Source organism: Aptenodytes patagonicus, chromosome 2 (assembly GCF_965638725.1).
Source record: "Aptenodytes patagonicus chromosome 2, bAptPat1.pri.cur, whole genome shotgun sequence".
Lineage (NCBI taxonomy): Eukaryota > Metazoa > Chordata > Aves > Sphenisciformes > Spheniscidae > Aptenodytes > Aptenodytes patagonicus.
In genome coordinates, this window is record NC_134950.1 from 140,859,723 (window position 1) to 140,865,695 (window position 5,973).

Genomic DNA, 5,973 nt, shown 5'->3' on the forward strand with positions numbered 1-5,973 from the left:
CCAAATCAGTAGTTCAGTTACCTCTTTCCCCTGGGTCTCCAGTTTATCCTGCTAAGGTAAATCCCACCCCACCATCCTGGTGCAATGCTCTGGCACTCTCCTGTCCTATGTTTCCAAGCTCTGCTCCTGAGCCTTCTTAACTAGATCTGTCTAGAAGCCAAACATAAATGTTATCTCTAACCCAACCATTCCCCCTTCCTTGCTTTATATAGATGACTTCCGGGAGTACATTTCTCAAATTTCGACTTTTAAAAATAAAATCGTGAACAGCACCACAAAGAACTGGGGGATGCCCACTCTTACGGGACGTACAATGTTGTGAAGCTGTGATAAACTGTGTGGTGCTAGAAAAAAACAAACCAAAAACCTAATAATAATAATAAACAACCAACAAACAAAAAAAAACCCAGATCAATAAAGTCAATAAATAAATTTGATAAATTTTGTGCTCTTTTTTCTGCAATGACACAACGACACAGCAACACAGCGCTATGCACATGGACTGTGTGCTTGAAATTCCAGCTCTGGAAGTCGCTTAAGGCTTTGTCCAACTCTCCCTGGATTCAAGAGAAACCTTTTCTTTATTCAATGCAAGGTAGCCAACATTATATGATTACACAGCCCCTGTGTGCTTGGGCTCATGTTTCACATAGGGCATGCCAGACAGCTTTTAGAGACATGATCAGAGGGAAGGGTGCATATGGATACATTATTTTAAAATACACCAGGCCATTATATTCCCTTTCCTTCCTTGCCTTTTCCACAAGGCCAGAAAATTTCCTCTGTGGGGAAAAGAGAAATCCCTTTGGTGTCCTTGGACTTTCTCTGTTTCTAGTTATTTTCGCTAGTAACACTGTGTGTTATTTATTTTCAAAGGTACATAACCATCAACAAGAACAATTATCCTCTCAGGAAAACACGTAAGGGAACGCATCTGTTTATGGCTCTGCGTTTTGACTTTCCACTGGCTGCCAGGTGACTGCTGTTTTCCTGTTCATCTCTTGAGATGAACATTCAAGGAATATCACCACTACTTAGTTACTATCTTCTTCAACTATGTAGGAAGCAAGTGAAAATAAACTGTTTCTCTTTACAAAATAAAAGATGATAGGTAAAGAGTCAGCTGAGGAACATGCTATTACAGTAAGTTTATTGTGCTAAGTATAATTCTAGTACAACCTACATGACAGCCGCTTCCTTGTTTTATTTTTCCAACTAAGAAAAGGCCTCTGTGGAGGAAAAGTAGCACTTCAATGTTTATAAAGCTTTATGTTTTAAACAGTTACAGAATAGACCTTGTGTGTTTCACGCGCTGCCTGTTGGTTTGTAACTTGAGGAAATCCCATGGTACTAAAACTAAACTGGCTCTTTCCGGCTGCGCGCATCCCGCTGCCTCCTCTGAGGCCCTCTCGCCATGGCTCCCTACCCCCTTCTCTCCGGTCTCCTCTCTGCTTGTTGCCCTTCGCCACGGTGGGCGCAAAATTCAGCCAGAACGTTCCCAGCACTTCCTGAGCTGTTACAGCGGTTGGTGGCAAAGTAGAAGAGGGTATTAGTCTTATCTAAATGAAAAGAGGCATCCCAGAACATTTTTCATTTAGGCTTCACTCCTTTATTTAGTATTGCACAGCTCTTCTATGTGTCTTTTTGGATGCAGTTAGTGCCTTTTTAAAAACAGCCCCTTATTTAAAACAAATTAATATTTTTCTTCCTTATATTAACTAAACAGCACATGTCTGTATAGCATTAGCTAACTGTAATTGTGTTATTAAGGTAATAAAATTACCCTACTGCTATCACTGTAACATGATAAGGTATAATGCAATGCTCAAAGCGATGTTTAATGGAGCAGAGAAGTATCTGGCAGAAAATTATTCTTTACATTTTTTCCAGTATGTTAATTTTAATTGTGGTCAATAGGAGGGTTTTTTATTGCAAACAAATCTGCTACGTTCACCAGTGTTTGTAATCAGGTCTCAGAAAGATCTTAATAAATTAATAATAATTCTTTAAACTTTAGATTGTTAGTCTATTGTTAGTCAGGTTGATTTTTTCATGTCTTTTTATGATTTTGTTCCACAGGAAAGGCATAAAATTTGGTATTTCAAAGGCTTAATGTGACAAGGATATTAACACTTCCAGCATGACCAGTGTGATCCTGGGACCATTTACAGCACCTAAAATTTGCTGCCCACCTGAGTACTCCATATGTATGTGCTTAATTTTTCAAATGTATGGGTTTGTGGTGGAGGGAGGATATGGAGAAGTGTCTTTAGTTGAACTTGGGCATAAATTCATGGCAAATAATATATAAACAAAGTTATAGAAATGTTGACTGAGCTTAGATTAGAATTAGGAGTCCTGTGTATAATTCAAACACTGATTTTAATCTGCATGGCAATCATTCACGTGAGTAGGATCTCAGTTCAAGGAATCATAGGACACATGGCTAAATCTAGCCCAAAGTACAACAGCTTTAGAGATAACATTGAATTTGAAGTATATGGGGGGGCGGGGGGGGGGGGGGGGGGAAGCAGAGGATGTCCTGAACAGAGACCTTGAAATCTTTGTTTGTTTTATAATAAAGATATGTAGGGTAAGTTCTATACATATGCAAAACATTAGCATTAATAACTTATAGAATCTACTGATTTGTCTTTATAAAGTCAGTATGCATGGGTGGCAGATCTGAACATACTTTTGTGTAACACTTGCTTCTTCTGGTCATTTATGAGATCATATTTACAGTTAACCTGTAAGCCTGCTTCTTCCTTTTAGTATTTCAGAAGTATCCAAATTCACTCTCTGCATTTATATAAGCTGTAGAGGTTTTTATAAAGCAATTCTAAAGGAACAATCCAATAGCGCTGCCTAAAACAAAAGAATTCACCTGCATAAGCCTGGTCCAAAGTACACCAAAGTCAATGGAAAAATACTGGCTGACTGGAACAGATTTCAGATCAGCGACATTTTTGGTAATGGATACTGGTCATTTCTCGTACACTGGCCTAAGAGGTGTCCATGCCGCAGTTGACTGTGCGGCCAAGTGGCTGACATAGCTGTCAGCAAGATTTACAGTGCATTTGCACCCCCACAATGAGAATGCAAAAGTAAAAAGGATTAACAGATTTTGCATGCATCTCCAACTGCTGAGGCATGAGAACACCGCTTTAACCAGTCCTCGATACAAAAACTACACTTTGCTTTCTCTGAGGTTTAACAGTTTTGTGAAGCATGTCAGGGGAGATGGAGACCAGCTTGAATGGTGAATATCTCAGAGGGAATCTCAGTCCCTCTTTGGGCTCTGAAAGAACTTGGGTGTGCAACAGAGGGACAAGGAGACGCTAAGCTGGGGATAGCGTGAAGAGCTGCCACAGCACTCTGGTCAGGTGAGCGCTTCTTCCATGTGTGCCTGTGAACCGTTACAATGGGCAATGGTGTGTAGAGACACAGCAAAAGGCCAGTGAAGCTGCACTCCTGCTGGGCTCTCTGCTGGATGCTGAAGTGCACCAAGACCATTGCAGCCGAGGCAGAGCCACTCTCCAGAGAGCACCTAAATCTCCATGTTGTATGGCAGCATCGCCAGCTCCTTCAGACCAAGCCACTGCATTGTACTGGTAAGCCTGGCGGGGTAACGGGGGCTGCTGGCTGCACAGCTGGCTGGTGGCAATACTTCTGCCTTTCACAAGAGCTACAGCTTGGTGTCACACCCCTGGGGGAATTTGGAAGCAAGATATCTGTCCTGTCAGTAGCAATAATGCTCTTTAAGCTGCTTCCTAGCAAGGATCTGGTGTTGGAGAAAAACAAAAACTTTATACTTCTTCATAGAGTTCTTAAAGGGAATGGTTGGTTTTTTTCTTACTTATATATATTGCATATGGTAATTGTATATAGTATATGTAATTATTACATCAAAGTAGATGAACAAACTAAGCCAGCATTTTCAAGGAACTCTTACGTTCACAACTCTCAGTTTTGATTCTTAGGATATCTTTTACAGTTTATTTGGCAGTAAAGAGCATTATCCATGCATAGATTTATTGCAGGTACCTTAGCTTCCTTAATAGCCTTTGTACCCCAGAAGCTCTAACAACTTGTACTCTCCTCACTGCAGAGCAGCCCCATGTTTTTCCTGGCTCTTGTAATGAAAGAGTGAAGTTGCCCAAGCCAGGAAATGAGTGTCTGTAACATGCCCATGCGTCTCACCCCCCACTGCAAGCAAGCACATCTTGTTGATCAGAATGAAGCTATACCTCTGTCATACACATTTTTAAAGATGAGGTGTCATGCATGGAGGTTAAGGGTAAGTTCATACCCCTTTTCCTCAGAAACACTGAAACTGTCTCCACATGTGTTACAAGAGATTAAGTTTACCTGAGAGAGTTTGCCTGAAACTGACTCTTCCCCCATGCTTTTGGGGCAATTAATTTACCTGCTCTGTGCCGCCTTTTTCCCCGTCTGTAAAAAGACCAAGTCAATAGCATTCCTTAGAAGGGCAACTGCTACATGCACCACTTCATTACACTGTCACCCCTATTACTATGGGGAGGCCCAGCTAAAATTTTATCATTATCCATGATTAGCATAGATACAATGCTATTATATTATGGTTATGTCTACCAACAAAAGGTCCAGGTCCTAACAACCTCTGAAATTAAATTTGTCCTAAGCCTTTCATTTGCCATGCACAGAGAAAGCACCATTCTCTGGCTGGGTTTGCCTGGCATTCAGAAAATGGAGAATTTCCAGGCAGACTGGGGACTTTATTCTTTCCAAACTCAGATTTGGGGAACCCCAAATTTCAAACAAGTGTCTGGAGATGCAATGCAATTGCTCTCTGACTGGTAGGAAGCTCTCTAACAATAAAATGCCCTTTTTTAGTGTTAACATCTTACACAATTTTTCTTTTCACTAAAGGTTGCATCTGGGAAATCCTGGAGAAATGCCAAACTTCACAACAGTGCACACAAAGCTATGAGATCATTGCTTAAGGGATTCCTGCTAGTGTCCCAAGCTTTCCACAGTGGTGTGTAGCTCACTGTCTTTTGGAAAGGGCAAAACAATCCAATATGCAATTTTCTTATGCTAAATCACTCTCTGGGGTGCATTTACTTACAGTTTAAAACCAGAGATTTGAGTCCAAATCTAGCTCTGGATATGCCTCCAAAGCCCTCAGCAATGCAGACTATAACTAAAAAGTGCTTCCTCCTGTTACACTCAACACCCCCCAACACTGTTTGTAAAAGGAATTGAAACTACCTGACCGTGTTGAGCTTTCAGCTGTCAATCCCTAGTCATTAGAGTCAAGAGCAAAGCAGCTGTTCCTATTGAAGGAAGAGGAAGCATGGGAGGGTTCATTTTGGCACAGTCTGCTGATCACCACCTCTCAGGTGGAGAGGACAGGGAGTTTCCAAAGTAAGCTCATGGTGGCACTCAGCCTCTCTAGCTCTCAGGAGTGTGATAGCCTGTGCCATTTCTTTTATCTCCAGATGACTGAGGGACTGGTTAGAGAAAAGAATGAATTGAAAGAGTCGGTAAGTAATTTTTAGCAATACAGAGAGATATATAGAGAGGAATTTATTAAGTAGAAATACATAATAATGCTGCCTTCCATGTTATTTCAGAAATCAGGACCTAAGGGAAAGAGGTCAAATACTCACTAATAAACCAGACAAAGTGTGTTTAGTGTGTTTCTGTTCCATGCTGGTATTTACAGTAAAAAACAGATATTTTGCAAAAATATTTGAACATCATTGATAAAAGGGGCTCTCTGTGCCAGTTTTTGTACTGTTTGAAGGATCTAGGCCTGCTTTGTTACAGTGGGCCAGGGCTCTCAGAGTGCTGATACCTGACCTCACAGGATATACACAAGACGCAGCTCAGGACCACTAGTGTCTTCCATAGCATGTGCAGATGAAACATTTCTTGGGACCAGAAGTTTGGTACGTTAGTGTGGATAATGGTGTGGAGTCCCTA